Below are 14,652 nucleotides of genomic sequence, written 5' to 3'. Positions count from 1 at the left end.
ACTTACTGGAAGAACCGCATGGAGATCTTTATCAAGGCAGAGAACTACCAAGTCTGGAGGGTCATCGAGGTTGGTGATTTCGAAGTCACCAAAACTAATGCTCAGAATGAGGTAATCCCTAAGCCTATGTCTGAATATGAAAAAGAGGATTTTGATAAAATGGAAATAAATGCTATGGCTGTGAAATTGCTCCACTGTGGACTTGGACCTCACGAACACAATCGTTTTATGGGGTGCAAGAACGCTAAGGAAATCTAGGATTTGCTGCAGATTACTCATGAAGGAACTAATGAGGTTAAGCGCTCAAAAATCGATCTACTTATGTCCAAGTATATTTGAAATGCAGCCTAAGGAAACCATTCAAGAGATGCTAACCCGTTTTACTAACATCATAAATGAGTTGGTTTCCCTTGGTGGACAGATTCCTACAGATGAGCAGGTTAGGAAGGTTCTTAGAAGTCTTCCACAAGATGAGAGGTGGAGAGCTAAGGTGACAACCCTTCAGGAAACGAAGGACTTTACCAAGTTCAATATTGAACAACTAGCAGGTTCTCTCATGACTCATGAGCTACACCTTGGAGTCAACAATGAACCCATGAGGAAGAAGGTATTGGCTCTTAAGGCTGATGAGGAGGAAGACTCAGAAGTGGACGAGGATGAGGCTTCCCTAATTGTGCGAAGATTCAAAAAGATGTTCAAGAAAGGCCGAACCTCAAGGAACTTCGGGAAAAAGACCTCAAATCCAAAACCTGACTATAGCTGCCACAAGTGTGGATCCCTAGATCACTTTATCAGAGACTGTCCCCTTTGGGAAAATGATAAAGGAAAAGGAAAGGCTAAGGAACAGGGAAGAGAAAAATTCAGCAAAGCAAACTATCAGAAGTTAGACATGAGGAAGGCCATGATAGCAGCCTGGGGAGACTTAGAGAGTGAAGAAGAAGATGATGACCAGCTAGAAGAGGAGACAGCCAATCTCTGTTTAATGGCCAAATCAGATGATGAAAAGGCTTACCTTGAGGAACTCCAGAAAGAGGTATTTCTTGATCTTAAAACAGCTTAAAACTCTCTCTAAGGATGTCTTGATAGATATTTGTCTAGAAGAAGAAGAATTCTTTAGAGATACATGTGTAAAATTGAATAAATGTGAAAAAGCTCTTAAGGTTCGCAAAGAACATGGTGCTTGGTTGGAAACAGCCTATGCCAAGTCTCAAAGCAAACTAAGAGAACTTGATTTTAAATACAAACACATAACTGAGATAGCTGATAGAATTAAGAATGAAAGTATTCTTCTGAATGTTGAATTAACTCAGTATAAGCTCATGAATTCTGATATCAGTTCTAGCAGTTCCTCAAGCGATCAATTGCTTAAATTCAATGTTGATTTTGAAAATTTGAAAAATGAGCTTTCTACTTTAAAAACCCAAAAGGATCAACTTGAATCGGAACTGAATGCTAGAAAGGATAGAAGTATTGACCCAAAAGTCATACCTAAGTGGATAGCTGAAGCTCATGGAAAAAGAACTGAAGGTCTTGGTTATATGACCAAGAAAGGTAAGCAAAAGAAATATGTTGAGCTTCCTAGCATGAAGGTATGCACTTTTTCTGGTAAGACTGGACATCTCTATGGACAGTGTAGGATAAGAGAAGAAGTTGATAAAAGAAATGTAAAACAAGTGTGGGTCAAGAAAACTGATATTGCATCCACGTCTAAGGAACCCAAGGAAACCTGGGTTCCTGATCCTAATGCTTAGTTTTCTTGCAGGTCCTAGTGGGGGGAACAACTCGTGGTATCTCGACAGCGGTTGTTCAAAGCATATGACAGGTGATAAATCAAAATTCCTCTCACTAGAAGACTACCCTGGAGGAACAATAACCTTTGGGGATAATAAGAAGGGCGAGATCATTGGAAAAGGAAAAATTGGTAGATCAAAATCTCATTCCATTGATAATGTGTTCCTGGTCGAGGGCTTAATGCACAATTTGCTCAGTATATCACAATTTTGTGATAAAGGAAATTCTGTAAGTTTTACTTCTGACTCTTGCAACATCATCAACAACAAGTCAGGAAAGGTTGTTCTAGAAGGAACTAGAAGAGGGAACACTTATACAGTTGACCTCAACTTAATCCCAAGGAACAACCTTACATGTCTGAGTGTTGTTGAAGATGATCCCCTGCTATGGCATAAACGTTTTGGACATGCTAGCTTTTCATTACTGGACAAGCTAAGGTCAAGGAACTTGGTTGTGGGACTTCCTATTATCAAGTTCCTACAGAACAAAGTTTGTGATGCATGTGTGAAAGGCAAGCATGTTCGCTCATCTTTTAAATTGAAGAAAATGGTGAGCACTACAAAGCCTTTGGAATTAATCCATATGGATTTGTGTGGTCCCATGAGAATTCAAAGCAGGAGTGGCAAGAAATATGTTTTGGTTATTGTTGATGATTATTCTAGATTCACTTGGGTTATTTTTATTGCTAGTAAAGATGAAACTTTTAATGAGTTTGTTGCTTTTGCCAAGAAAATACAGAAAATCAGTGGTCACTCCGTAGTCCATCTTAGATCAGATCACGGAACTGAATTTGAGAACTCAAGATTCGATGAGTTTTGCAGGGAAAATGGCATGAATCATAACTTCTCAGCTCCAAGGACTCCCCAACAAAATGGAGTTGTAGAAAGGAAGAATCGAACCCTTGAGGAAATGGCTAGAACGATGCTGATTGCAAGTGGATTGCCAAGGAACTTCTGGGCTGAAGCCGTGAATACATCATGTTACATCCTTAACAAGGTAACAATCAGAAGTATCATCAACAAGACTCCCTATGAACTATTCAGGGGAAGAAAGCCAAACATATCTCATCTTAGAGCCTTTGGTTATAAGTGCTTTGTACATAATAATGGTAAGAAAAACCTAGGGAAATTTGTTGAAAGAAGTGAAGAGGCCATATTTCTAGGATATGCCTCTGATAGCAAAGCTTATAGAGTTTACAATAAAAGCTCAATGTGTGTTGAGGAAAGCATTCATATAATCTTTGATGAAGTTAACCAGTTTGTTAGTGTACAGGAACAAGAAGATGATAATGATTTTGAAATTGGATTGATAAGAGACAGGGATGAAGAAGAGACCCAAAAGCAAACCAAAGAAAAGCAGCCTGCTCCAGAAGAGGATCATCAAGAAAATGGAGAGGTTCCTCAACCAGATGAACAGGTGAATGAGGAACAAGCAAAAGAAGCAGAAGGAACAGAAACAGAAGCTCCTCAAATTGGAGTTCCAGCAAGGGAATTCCAACCCAGGCCATACAGGTATCGAGGTTCCCATCCAACTGATCTAATTATCAGTGATATAGGAAAAGGAACTCAAACAAGATCACATATGAGGAACTACTGCGCATTCCATGCATTTCTGTCCATTCTAGAACCAAGAAATCATCAAGAAGCCTTGGGAGATGCTGATTGGATAGTGGCCATGCAAGAGGAACTCAATGAATTCGAAAGGAACAAGGTTTGGCACCTTGACCCAAAGCCTAAGGAAAAGAAGGTAATTGGGCTCAAATAGCTGTTCAGGAACAAGCTTGATGAACATGGCACCATAGTAAGGAACAAGGCTAGATTGGTTGTGAAGGGCTACAACCAACAGGAAGGTATTGATTTCGATGAAACGTTTGCTCCTGTAGCTAGATTAGAAGCTATTAGAATCCTAGTGGCTTTTGCTTCTTTTATGGATTTCAAACTCTATCAAATGGATGTGAAATGTGCTTTTCTAAATGGTTTCTTAAATGAGGAGGTGTTTGTTGAACAACCTCCAGGTTTCGAAAATCCTAAATTTCCAAATTATGTTTTTAAGCTTGATAAAGCTCTCTACGGGCTTAAACAAGCTCCAAGAGCCTAGTATGAAAGGCTTTCAAAGTTCCTACTGAAAAATGATTTCAAAAGAGGAAAAGTAGACAAAACTCTTTTTCTTAAATCTCGAGGAACTGATTTGTTAGTTGTGTAGATCTATGTAGATGATATTATATTTGGTGCTACTAACAATGGTTTGTGCAAGTACTTTGCTGAGCTAGTGGGTGGTGAATTTGAGATGAGCATGATGGGTGAATTGAATTTCTTCCTTGGACTTCAAATAAAGCAAACAGCTGAAGGAATAATGATTCACCAACAAAAGTATGTCAAGGAACTTCTGAAGAAGTCCAACATGGAAAATGCCAAGACAAATCATACACCCATGGAACAGCAACAAGACTTGATGAGGATCTACAAGGAACAAGTGTGGGTCAAACCACTTACAGAGGTATGATTGGTTCATTGTTATATCTAACAGCCAGTAGGCCTGACATTTCCTTTAGTGTTGGATTGTGTGCTAGATTTCAGTCTAATCCTAAAGAATCACATCTAACGGCTGTTAAGAGAATTTTTTGATACCTCAAAGGAACAAATGACCTGTGTCTGTTCTGTCCTAGAAGTGATGACTTTATGCTTAGAGGATTCACAGATGCTGACTATGCAGGTGACCTAGTCAATAGGAAAAGCACCTCAGGTATGGTTCAGTTCCTTGGCTCTTGTCTAGTTTCTCGGGGTTCCAAGAAACAAAATACTGTTGCACTGTCTACTGCAGAGGCTGAGTATGTAGCAGCAGCTGCTTGTTGCTCTCAAGTCCTCTGGATAAAACAACAGTTACGTGACTTTGGTATTAAATTTAATTGCATTACTATCTATTGTGATAACACTAGTGCAATTTGCATATCTAAAGATCCAGTCCATCATTCAACAGTTAAGCATATTCATATAAGGCATCATTTCCTTAAGGATAATGTTGAAAAGGGTTTGATTAAATTAGATATCTGCCAAACTGACAATCAAATTGCAGATATATTAACAAAACCCTTAAATAGAGAAAGGCATGAGAAGATGAGAATGAAACTTGGGATGATTAAGTTATACTGAGAAAAATGCATCAAGTTCCCTCAGGTATGAAACTCAAACTGACGTGCTTAAACTATTGTATACTGTGCACAAGTGTTATATGTTTAATTACATAGTTAAGGCAAGTTGTGAGCAAGAGTAACATTTACTAAGGGCATGTAAATTTGAAAGTCATAGATATTAGAAATCCAAAATTGATTGCATGAGCCTTGTTGAATTGTTCCGTGTATCAAGTTGTATTTGCAAGTGGTTTATTAATTGAATTCAAAAGATAAAATTATTGTGTTTATCTGATCTTCAAAATTCCATTTTTTTTTCTCTAAACACTAAATTCAGATGAATATATCAAAATTCATCATTATCTTTTGTTCAAAAAATTGCCCACATCCATTACTCTCTTAAAACACGGTTTGCGTTTCCATAAGCATTAAATAGGAGTGCCTAATCAACTAAATTCACCTCACCTCTCAAACGACACCTCACTTATTCACTCCCTCAAGTTACCTCCACCATAAAAACATGTCAGCCTCACCAAAATTTTCACCACTCAAAAATTACCCTCTCTCTCATCACTCCGATCAAAATTTCTCACCAATGTCTGTCTCACCAAAAACCCAAACTAAAGCCGAAGAACACACAAACCCTATTCCAGAAATCACCATGGAAATCATCCCCGAAACTCAAAATCCTGAGCCTCAAAAGAAGGAATCTCCTACTGAGTCTAATTCTTCCCGAAAAAGAAAAATCGAGGACATGCAAGAAGAGGAGGAAAGCGTTTCGGAGATGGGTGTCAACTATCGAGACAAGCCTGCCTCTATGAAGAAACATGAGAAAATCAGTGAACACTTCGTGACAGGTTTGGCACTAAATTTACCTTGGTGTAAATCTGTTAAGCTTTATGAATTAATGGATTTGTTTGAAGCTCAAAATTGGGTGAATCTGTTGGGTGAGTGTTTTAATCGAAGTTTGTATGTTGATGCTATGAGAGATTTTTGCAAAAGCTTTAAGTACTCTAAGGGTACTATTCACTGCTGTGTGTATGGGAAGGCTATTCAGTTTAATGCTATGTATCTGGCTGAACTGTTTGATGTGCCTAATACTGGATATGATATTTATTTCAAAAATAATGTGATAAGGAACCCGATTCCTGATGCTAATATTGATGAAATAGTGGAGTATTTAGGAGGAGACCCGGAGGAAACCTACATAAACCACAATGATCTAACCCCTCTTGACAAAATTCTGTTAAAGTTTGTGTTCAATGATATAATCCCTCGTTCTCAAAAGAGAGACAGTGCTAACAAGCTTGACTCTATCCTAATCTATTGCCTAGCCAAAAAGATGCAAATAAACTTTCCCTCCATCATGATCCAACACCTTTCCCACTGTGTTCCTAAGGGATGGAAGGTGGGATATGGAAACCTACTGACCTATGTATTTGAAAGCTTCGGTATCTCCTTGACCAATGTTGAACCCCTGCTTCTCAAAAACACTAAGTACATACAGCCAATATTCCTTGAAAACCATAAGTTAAGGGTTGTAGATGGGTGTTTTGAAGCAGTACAGGAGGAAAAGGAGACTAGACCTCAGGAAGTGAGTGCTCCATCTGAGGGGGAAGATGAAAGGATCGCTGGTATAGTTGAGGGAGTTGTTCAGGAAATTCAGGAGCAAGAGGAGAAAGAGGAAAAGCAGGTTGAAGAGGTCGTTGAGACAGGGGGAAGGAAGAAAAGGAAAAGCTTGAGGCTAATGAAGAAAAAGGAGACCTCTGCACCCATTTGCATTGACATGACTGGGGTGCAAGAGGAATTCCAGAGAGTCACAAGCTCTCCTATTTCGGGCAAGCATGTATCTGCAGGTACAGGTTTTGCAGCTTTCAGTTCCCCACCTAATGTTCCCAGCGAAGATGTCAAGGAGATGAAGGAGATGCTCCAGAAATTGCTGAAGGAACAAGAGAAGTCCAAGGTGAAGATGGAGGAACTTAAGAAGAGTATGCTCACTCTAGATGCTGCTGTGAAGGAACTGGTCAAGAGCTCAGAACAGGGGAGACATTCCATTGTGAAGGACATTGTGTCTCAAATCAGCAAGAAGCTGGAGGATCTTGTTGTTGATGATGACCAGAGCATTGCTTCTTAACTTACCTTTCCTTGCAGCCTCTTTATGTTGATAAAACTTATGTTTATTTGCTTTTGGAAACAATTTATTTTAGTCTGTAATATTTTGGGCACTTTTTAATTGCTTTTGGTAAACTTGCAAGTTTGGTACATTAGACGATGTTTTTAATCGGTTTTGGATGATGAATGTCTATGTTTCTTTTTCCTATATGCTTTGTGAATGTTTTCTCTCTATGCATGCTTCTTGTCTTAACACTAAACCACTACATGGTGCTGTGTTATTGTATACTATACTTGTGTGTTAGTTTTTGATAATGCCAAAAGGGGGAAAAGGATGCAAACTATCAAGGAAACTTAATCATTCTATGGTCTCTGTTCGAAATCTTCACAAGCTGCCAAATCTCTACAAGCAGGTATAATGTATATACAAGTTTTTTTTAAGTTTTTCAGTTTTTCCTTAAGTTATTTATTTTCTTAACTTAGTTTCTACTCTGCATTGTATCTTACTTTTGCATTTTCTTTCTTTGGGAATAAAATGGTTTATCTCTGTTTCCTTGTAAGTAAGTTTGATTTGTTTGTCATCATCAAAAAGGGGGAATATTGTTGGACTTAATGATTTTGATGATGACACAACCTCACTTACTTACAAACTAATAAGAGCTTGATTGTTTAAGTGTGTACTCAGTTACGAAGACTAGGAGAATGAAGTGTCTTGTAAAAATACCATGAGGAACAAGAAGGCCAGAAGCAGAGCTAGCCATAGAGAAGAGTTCCCTCACAGGAACTGGCGCTTCAGAAATGAAGACTGGAGAAGAGAGTTCCTTCCAAGGAACAGAAGCCTCGAAGTAGAAGCTTCATCAGAGAAACATGAAGACTAAATATTTTATATATCTTAGGATTTATGTAAGTATAAGAAAGTTAGTTACACTTGAAAAATCAGTATGGAATTGGTCTTAGGATAAAATATTGTGCATGCTAGTTTTTAGGAAAACTGTTGCAATTTAAATTTTATCTTTTTCTTAAATAAAAAAGATTTTATTTTCTTTTTCTGATTTTCGGAAAATGTTTTTGACAAAATAAAATCCCCACGTTTTCTCTAAACTTGCGGCCTACTCTCCCATGTTCTTCTTCTAGACATGGTCTTGCACATTGAGGTGTTCATGGTCCCTTAATTTTAGGGACATGATCTTCTTAGTGGGTATGAGAAGTGGCGTAATGGATTTGCTGCACAAAGAAGTTTTTCCTAAACAAATTTTGGTCTATAAATAGTTGTTGATTTCAGATGGAAAAACTGACCCTTTGCTCACATAAGTTTTCATCTTTTATTCGAGTTAAGAGTCCAATTCCATACAAGTCTGTAAGAGTGTTCTAAATATTCTTATACTAGAGTTTTGTTTTTCTTTCGAGTTGTAATTGGGAATGGGGAAGTTCGAGTGAACGTTTGTGTATGAGAAAGAGAAGAGAGAGAGAGAGAGAAGAGAAAGAAAAGAGAGAACAGAGAAGTGAGAAGAGAGAAAGAGAAGAGAAGAGTAACAAGTTGGGTGACTTGTTCCTCAGGGTCTCAAGTTCGTAGAGGAACTTGAGTTTGAGTCGTTAGCTTGTAATAGGATCATTTGCCCTATTATAGTGAAGATTCTTTTCTCAAAATCCCAAGTGGTCGTGGTTTTTCTCCTTGTTAGGGCCAAGGAGTTTTCCACGTAAAATCTCTCTTGCATTCTTTAGTTCCTTTATTTAATCTCTCAGTTCCTTTAGCTAACTTAAGTTTAATTCCGCAAAAAGTTTGGCTAAATTCTCATACTACAATCAACCCCCCTTTCTTGTAGTATTCATTAAAACAACATTCATTTTCCACAATTTTATTACCAAACAATATATGCAACGTGATTCCTAAATACTAAGTTAGTTGATTTTATTTACAAGCATTAATCATGTACGAATTACATTGCAAAAGTCGTTATTCTTTGTTTAATCAATATTCGTGAAAAGAACAAAATAAACAATATTAGCCTTGTCTTAAGTGATAAAACAACAATTAATTATCAAATTCTATTCTTGATTAACAAAAGAATACTATGTGAATTAATTAATTTAAAGTTTTTTTAAAAGTGATCAAACAAAACTATTTATTCAACTAAAGTTATTTAAACAATAAAAGAAAAGTGATTTATCTAAGTGCTTAAGAAACTAAACGTTCTTCTTTTATGTTAAATCTCAGTTTAATATGTTTATGGACTTTCTTTCTTCTTTGTACCTCCAAGGACTTCAATGGATTCAATTAGGGTTTGAAAGTATTTGGGAAGAGAGAAGAAAAAGTAGTATGATAGTAAGAGAAGTTGAGAGATTAGGGTTTTGAGAATACTAGGGTTTTAATTCTGATTTTTCTGTCTGTTTAGAGTTGAACGAAGACCCCTATTTATAGGCGTAGAGATATAGGTTTAGGGTTTTACAGCCGCTCCGTCAGGTGGCACGTGCAACTCTCTGAGTCACGCTGGGTGTCGCGCGCGTCTCAATGAGTCGCGCGTGCCAGGCTGCGCGCAACTGATTGAGTTTGTGTTGGTTTGCGGTTTGCCTTATACGAAAACACGTTTTTAAAACTTCCATAACTTTTGATTGCGAAGTCGGATTAAGGCGTGTGAGATATAATTGGAAAGCTATAAATGTCTACTTTCAATGCCATTGGAAATATGTTATGGATCAAAAGTTATGGCCGTTGGAGTACAAGGGTGTCGGTTTTAGGGCCCGGTTTAGTATTTTGATCATAACTTCTTCGTTTTGGCTTGGAATTGGGCTTATAATATACCGTTGGAAAGCTCTTTGAAAGGGCTATCCATATGTATAGGCTTTGCATGGGAATTTTATGGTTGGTTTATCTGTTTGGCTCGGTTTTCAACAATGTAGTTTCCATTGGATCCAATCATTGCATTTGCCGCATTTGGGTCCGTTTTTAATCAAGTATAAACATGTATGAACATGCTTTAGGCCTAGTTAGTAATCGAACAAAGCTCTAAGATAAATTGGTCTCAAATATGGGTTTCAACTTACTTCATAATGCATTTCGTAGTCCATAAACACTTCAACTTTGATCTAACATGAAGAACGGATTATTGTAACATCATCGCACTTCCTTTTGGGGCAAGAGGCCAAAAGTAGGTGTCTACAAGCATTAATAATAATAATAATAATACAATGATTCAATAAATCCTTTTAATATCCAATAGTTCCAATATAATTCAAAATCCTTTTTATTATTTTCACATGCTTTCAAAATCAAACTTTGTAAATAAATACTTGAGAATAAAATCTCATATTAATTAATAGCTTTTCAAAATCAGCAACTCTTCCTTGAAAAACCTTTATTTAATTCAACAAACCTTTTAAAATCCATTCATTTATTTAAACACGATAAGTAATCCAAACCATTCAAAACATGATTTAAAAATCAATCATTCAAAATACTTTTTATTAAAATCAATACCTTCAAACATAATTTATTTCAAAATCATAATTCAAATCAACCACTTTCAAAGGTATCTAGGCACCTAACGTACCTTGATCCTTTCTAGAAAAACCACACAAAAAGATTCTCAAGAACCTGGTTCCGAATATCAATCAATACTTCGCACTTTCAAAGTTCAATCATGAATACACCTTGCAAATAACATAACCATAAGGTTATCACAACATAAACTCAAATCTAATGTGCATGGACTATAAAACTCTTTAAAATAATACTTTAATATAAAATTATAACTTTGAAATAGGTATTTGTATAAATTAACCATGAAGAAGATAAAGGAATAGGATTAAAGAGAATTGAATTTTTGTTCGAAAGAATAGACAGAACTTGCAGAGATCATAAATCCTTCAATATAACTCCGAATTGGGTGATTCTTGAGCCTAAACTCAATTATTTTTTGAAAGGAACAATTTTTTGAGAAACATCAATCCTCCAAAAACTGACCAGAAGTTTTTAAAAAACTGGCTTCAAAGATATACGGGCTGATTTGTAAGAAAAGTATGAAAAGGTTTAGGGAAAAGAAGAAGAAGAGAGAAGAAGAGAATTGAGTTTTGGTGTGAAGAATATGAGAGGTATGGAGGGATATTTGTAGGCTCGTGAATGAGGGAATTATGGTGGAGAATGTAGGAAGAATTATGGTAAAAAGAATTAAGGAATGACTTGGAGAAGTGAATAAAAAAATATGGAAACTTTTGATATTAAGGTGATTAAGAATAATAGAATTTAGGAAAGTGTGTTTGTCATGAAAATAATACGGCAAAAGAGATTACTTGGGGAATAATAAAGGCTGAAATAAGGTAGGGAAATAAGATGATCAAATCTTTGTGAGATGGAAAAATAAAATTAAGGAAAATAAGAGATTTTGAGGAGATGATTAAAAATACAATTTACCAAAATAAATCACTCAAAAATCCATCATGGTGGCCGAAAATTTGAGCTTTCCTAAGCTCATGTTTTCGAACATCCCTTTAGATATTTAGGGAATTAATTTGCTAGTTTTAAGGAATTAAAAATAATTGTGTAAATAAAATATATTGTACAAAATAATTAATTAAGAAAATACCAATTATTCACTAAATAAATTCAATAAGAAATCAGGTTTTCTACACTTAGAAAATCCGAAAATCATAGCTTATTATTTAGGAAATTCTGACCTCCTAATTAAATAATTAAAATATAATTTTTCCTTAGTTAAAATATCCGAAATATGTATAAATAATCCGGTTTTTAAATAAAATAAATGGATAATAAATCTTATCCAAAATCCAAAATAATAATTGGGTTTTAAAATACTTTTGGCTCCAAAATTCAATTATCATTTTGGCTCCAAAATCGAAAGAGTAAAATAAATTACTAAAATACCCTTTTTAAGAGAATACTAGTTAATTAATTAATTAGAAATATGTATCAAAAATACGGGATATTATATTTTACCCAATTTCCGGCCTCAAAACCCTAACCACCGAATTCCGACCCATCTCCCACCGATTTCCAACCTTAAAACCCTAGCCACCGAATTTCAACCACCCATAAAGCCTCCTCTTATCGAGTTACGACCAAAACTAAAACTCTAGCCACCAGCAAATTTCAACCTCCTCCCTAGCCACCACCTAATTCCGACCCCTCCCTAGCCCACACCAAATTCCGACCCCTCCTTAGCCTTACACAAAATTCCAACCAACTGAGGTGGGGTTGATTTCGTTCTCGGCTGGTTGGCATGGAAGATCAGAGGAGATGAAGAGAAAATGTCAAAAAGTTGGGCCCTACTAATGGATCCATGGATGGAATCCGTTAGTTGGTAGTGAAACCCAATTTTTAGAAATTTTATTGGTGGTAAAATAAAACTTTTTTTTTTTATTTTTATATTCTTCAAAAAAAAAATTAAATAAATTTATAAAGGTGGTAAAAGTCAATAAGTGGTTTTTTCATGGTGGTAAAAGTCAAAATTTCCTAATTAATTATACCTTGAATATAAAGGAAGTCCAAATATTTTGATGCCCATGGTTTGGTAATTTGAATTATAATCGTTGCTTTGTGAGAATGGAATTTATGAATTTATTTAAATTGCTTATATAAAATAACATTCACATGTTTATATGTGTATTGAATGAGTTGTTTATACATGTCTTTGTTTGTACATGTCTAAGCAAAATTTGGAACAAGAGATAATTTTTTTGATGATTTATTATATGAAGTGTGATGCTAATGAAAAATGGATAATAATGAAGTTTTAATATAACATGCTTGGCTAGTTCTCCAAGGCTCCTAGGCCTAGTCCACTTGCCTCAAATCAAAAAGTATGAGCGTCTCTTTCAAAAGTATGGGGATGTGGCTAATGTGGTTGAATGTGATTATTTGATTATTGATGATTATCATGAGATCAATAAAGATTTAATTTGGGCTAATTTAAAAGAATGTTGTAATGAAGATATTTTGATGATTTATACTGCCAAGTCTTTACAGGTTTTTAAAATCTCGTACGTTAAGTGTGAATATATTTTATATGTGATAATGACGAGTAAAAGAAATTATATAAATGTTGGAATATATATATATATATATATATATATATATATATATATATATATATATATATATATATATATATATATATATTCTTGGGAGATATGATCTGTTATATTATGGTATTTATTTTCATTTATACTTAAAGGTGGAAAGTATTATATGGTGATGTGCATTATGATGATTTAAAGTAACAATTGTTTATGATATGACTTACAAAATTGGTCTCAACACTCTGAACTGTGCTTGGGTACACCCAACACCTTGTACTTTACTTAGTAGTCAAAACACTACAAACTAATGACTTGGGTGCAAAGCGCACCTTTAGTGAGTTTTCCGACTACCATTCTCGCTGGAGGCGGTGAATTTTTTCGATTTGCGTGGTGAAAAATGTCCCGTAAAAGTTTCGGGGGTCATTTTGTTCATTATGAGTCCAAATTGAGCTCAAAAAAGCAAAAAAATAGCGTAAATGTCTCAATTCAGCTTAAAAACAAATGACACGCAAATCGAGATATTTTATAAAATGCTAAACGAATCATGTACGCTATTTTTTTTGCTGGTTTCGAGCTAAAATTAGGGCCTTTAAGCAAAAAAATGACCCCTGGATCCTTTACGGGACATTTTTCGGCAGACAAATAAAAAATTAAAATTTAATTCACCCGCTCTAGTGAGAATGGTGACCAGAAAACTGAATGAAGGTGTGCTTTGTGATAGGAATGGTGTCCTTCTAACAAGTGTATTATTCCGATAGAGGGCTCGGAATTATTAGAAAGCTAATTATTCAGTGAGGTCAAGAGATCGGAATGCCTAGGTGGAGGCCGCTTCTGATCAGTAATATTAATGACCTATTGATATCACATCTTAATCTTGATTGAACCCTTAGGGTTACACCCAAGCAACTAATGAACCGACACGACGAATTAATTCGGAAGGAATTAATGAGTCGCTTGAGTATTGTGGACAAAGACGTCGGATTTCGAGCCTAGTGCGTCGGAACCAAGTCTTAAAAGTCAAGCCAAAATTTAGGAATTGGCGAGACGGGAAAATGCTTCAAGTAACAAGTAAAAACCCTAGCCTCGCAAAATCTAGGGAAGCGCGCCAAATAGAATTACGCCATGGCAGCTACCAAGTGGCAACGTGCCACGTGGAAGCCAACATGGTGGAGGCATGCCACATGGCAGCGCGCCAAGGTGGTAGCCAACAAGTGGCAACGCGCCACGTGGCAGCGGACCCAGGTGGCGGATCATGGACGCGGACCAAAAGGTGACTGCCTAACCGAACCCAACTTGGGGCTCAAGGTTGGGTGCCACATGGTTAGATCACAATGCATGTGAGTTGCCTTAGTGAGCAAGTGAGGAAGTGGTCCTCACCAAACCATGTGACACTTGTTACTTTGTTATAACTAAGGATTGAGTTCAACATTCTTTCCATGTGGGATCTTTTTGTGAAAAAGTCCCACATTGAAAGATGAGTGGAATTCACAAGGAAGCACTTCTTATAAATAGCCAAGGCATACCTTGGGATTGTTCAATTGAGTAAGGTTTTAAAAAGGCATCTCAATTAAGAAAACCTTTAAACACAT

The sequence above is a fragment of the Chenopodium quinoa genome, unplaced genomic scaffold, assembly GCF_001683475.1.
Source record: "Chenopodium quinoa cultivar QQ74 unplaced genomic scaffold, ASM168347v1, whole genome shotgun sequence".
In the NCBI taxonomy this organism is placed as follows: domain Eukaryota; kingdom Viridiplantae; phylum Streptophyta; class Magnoliopsida; order Caryophyllales; family Amaranthaceae; genus Chenopodium; species Chenopodium quinoa.
This window is presented reverse-complemented; position numbering follows the sequence as displayed.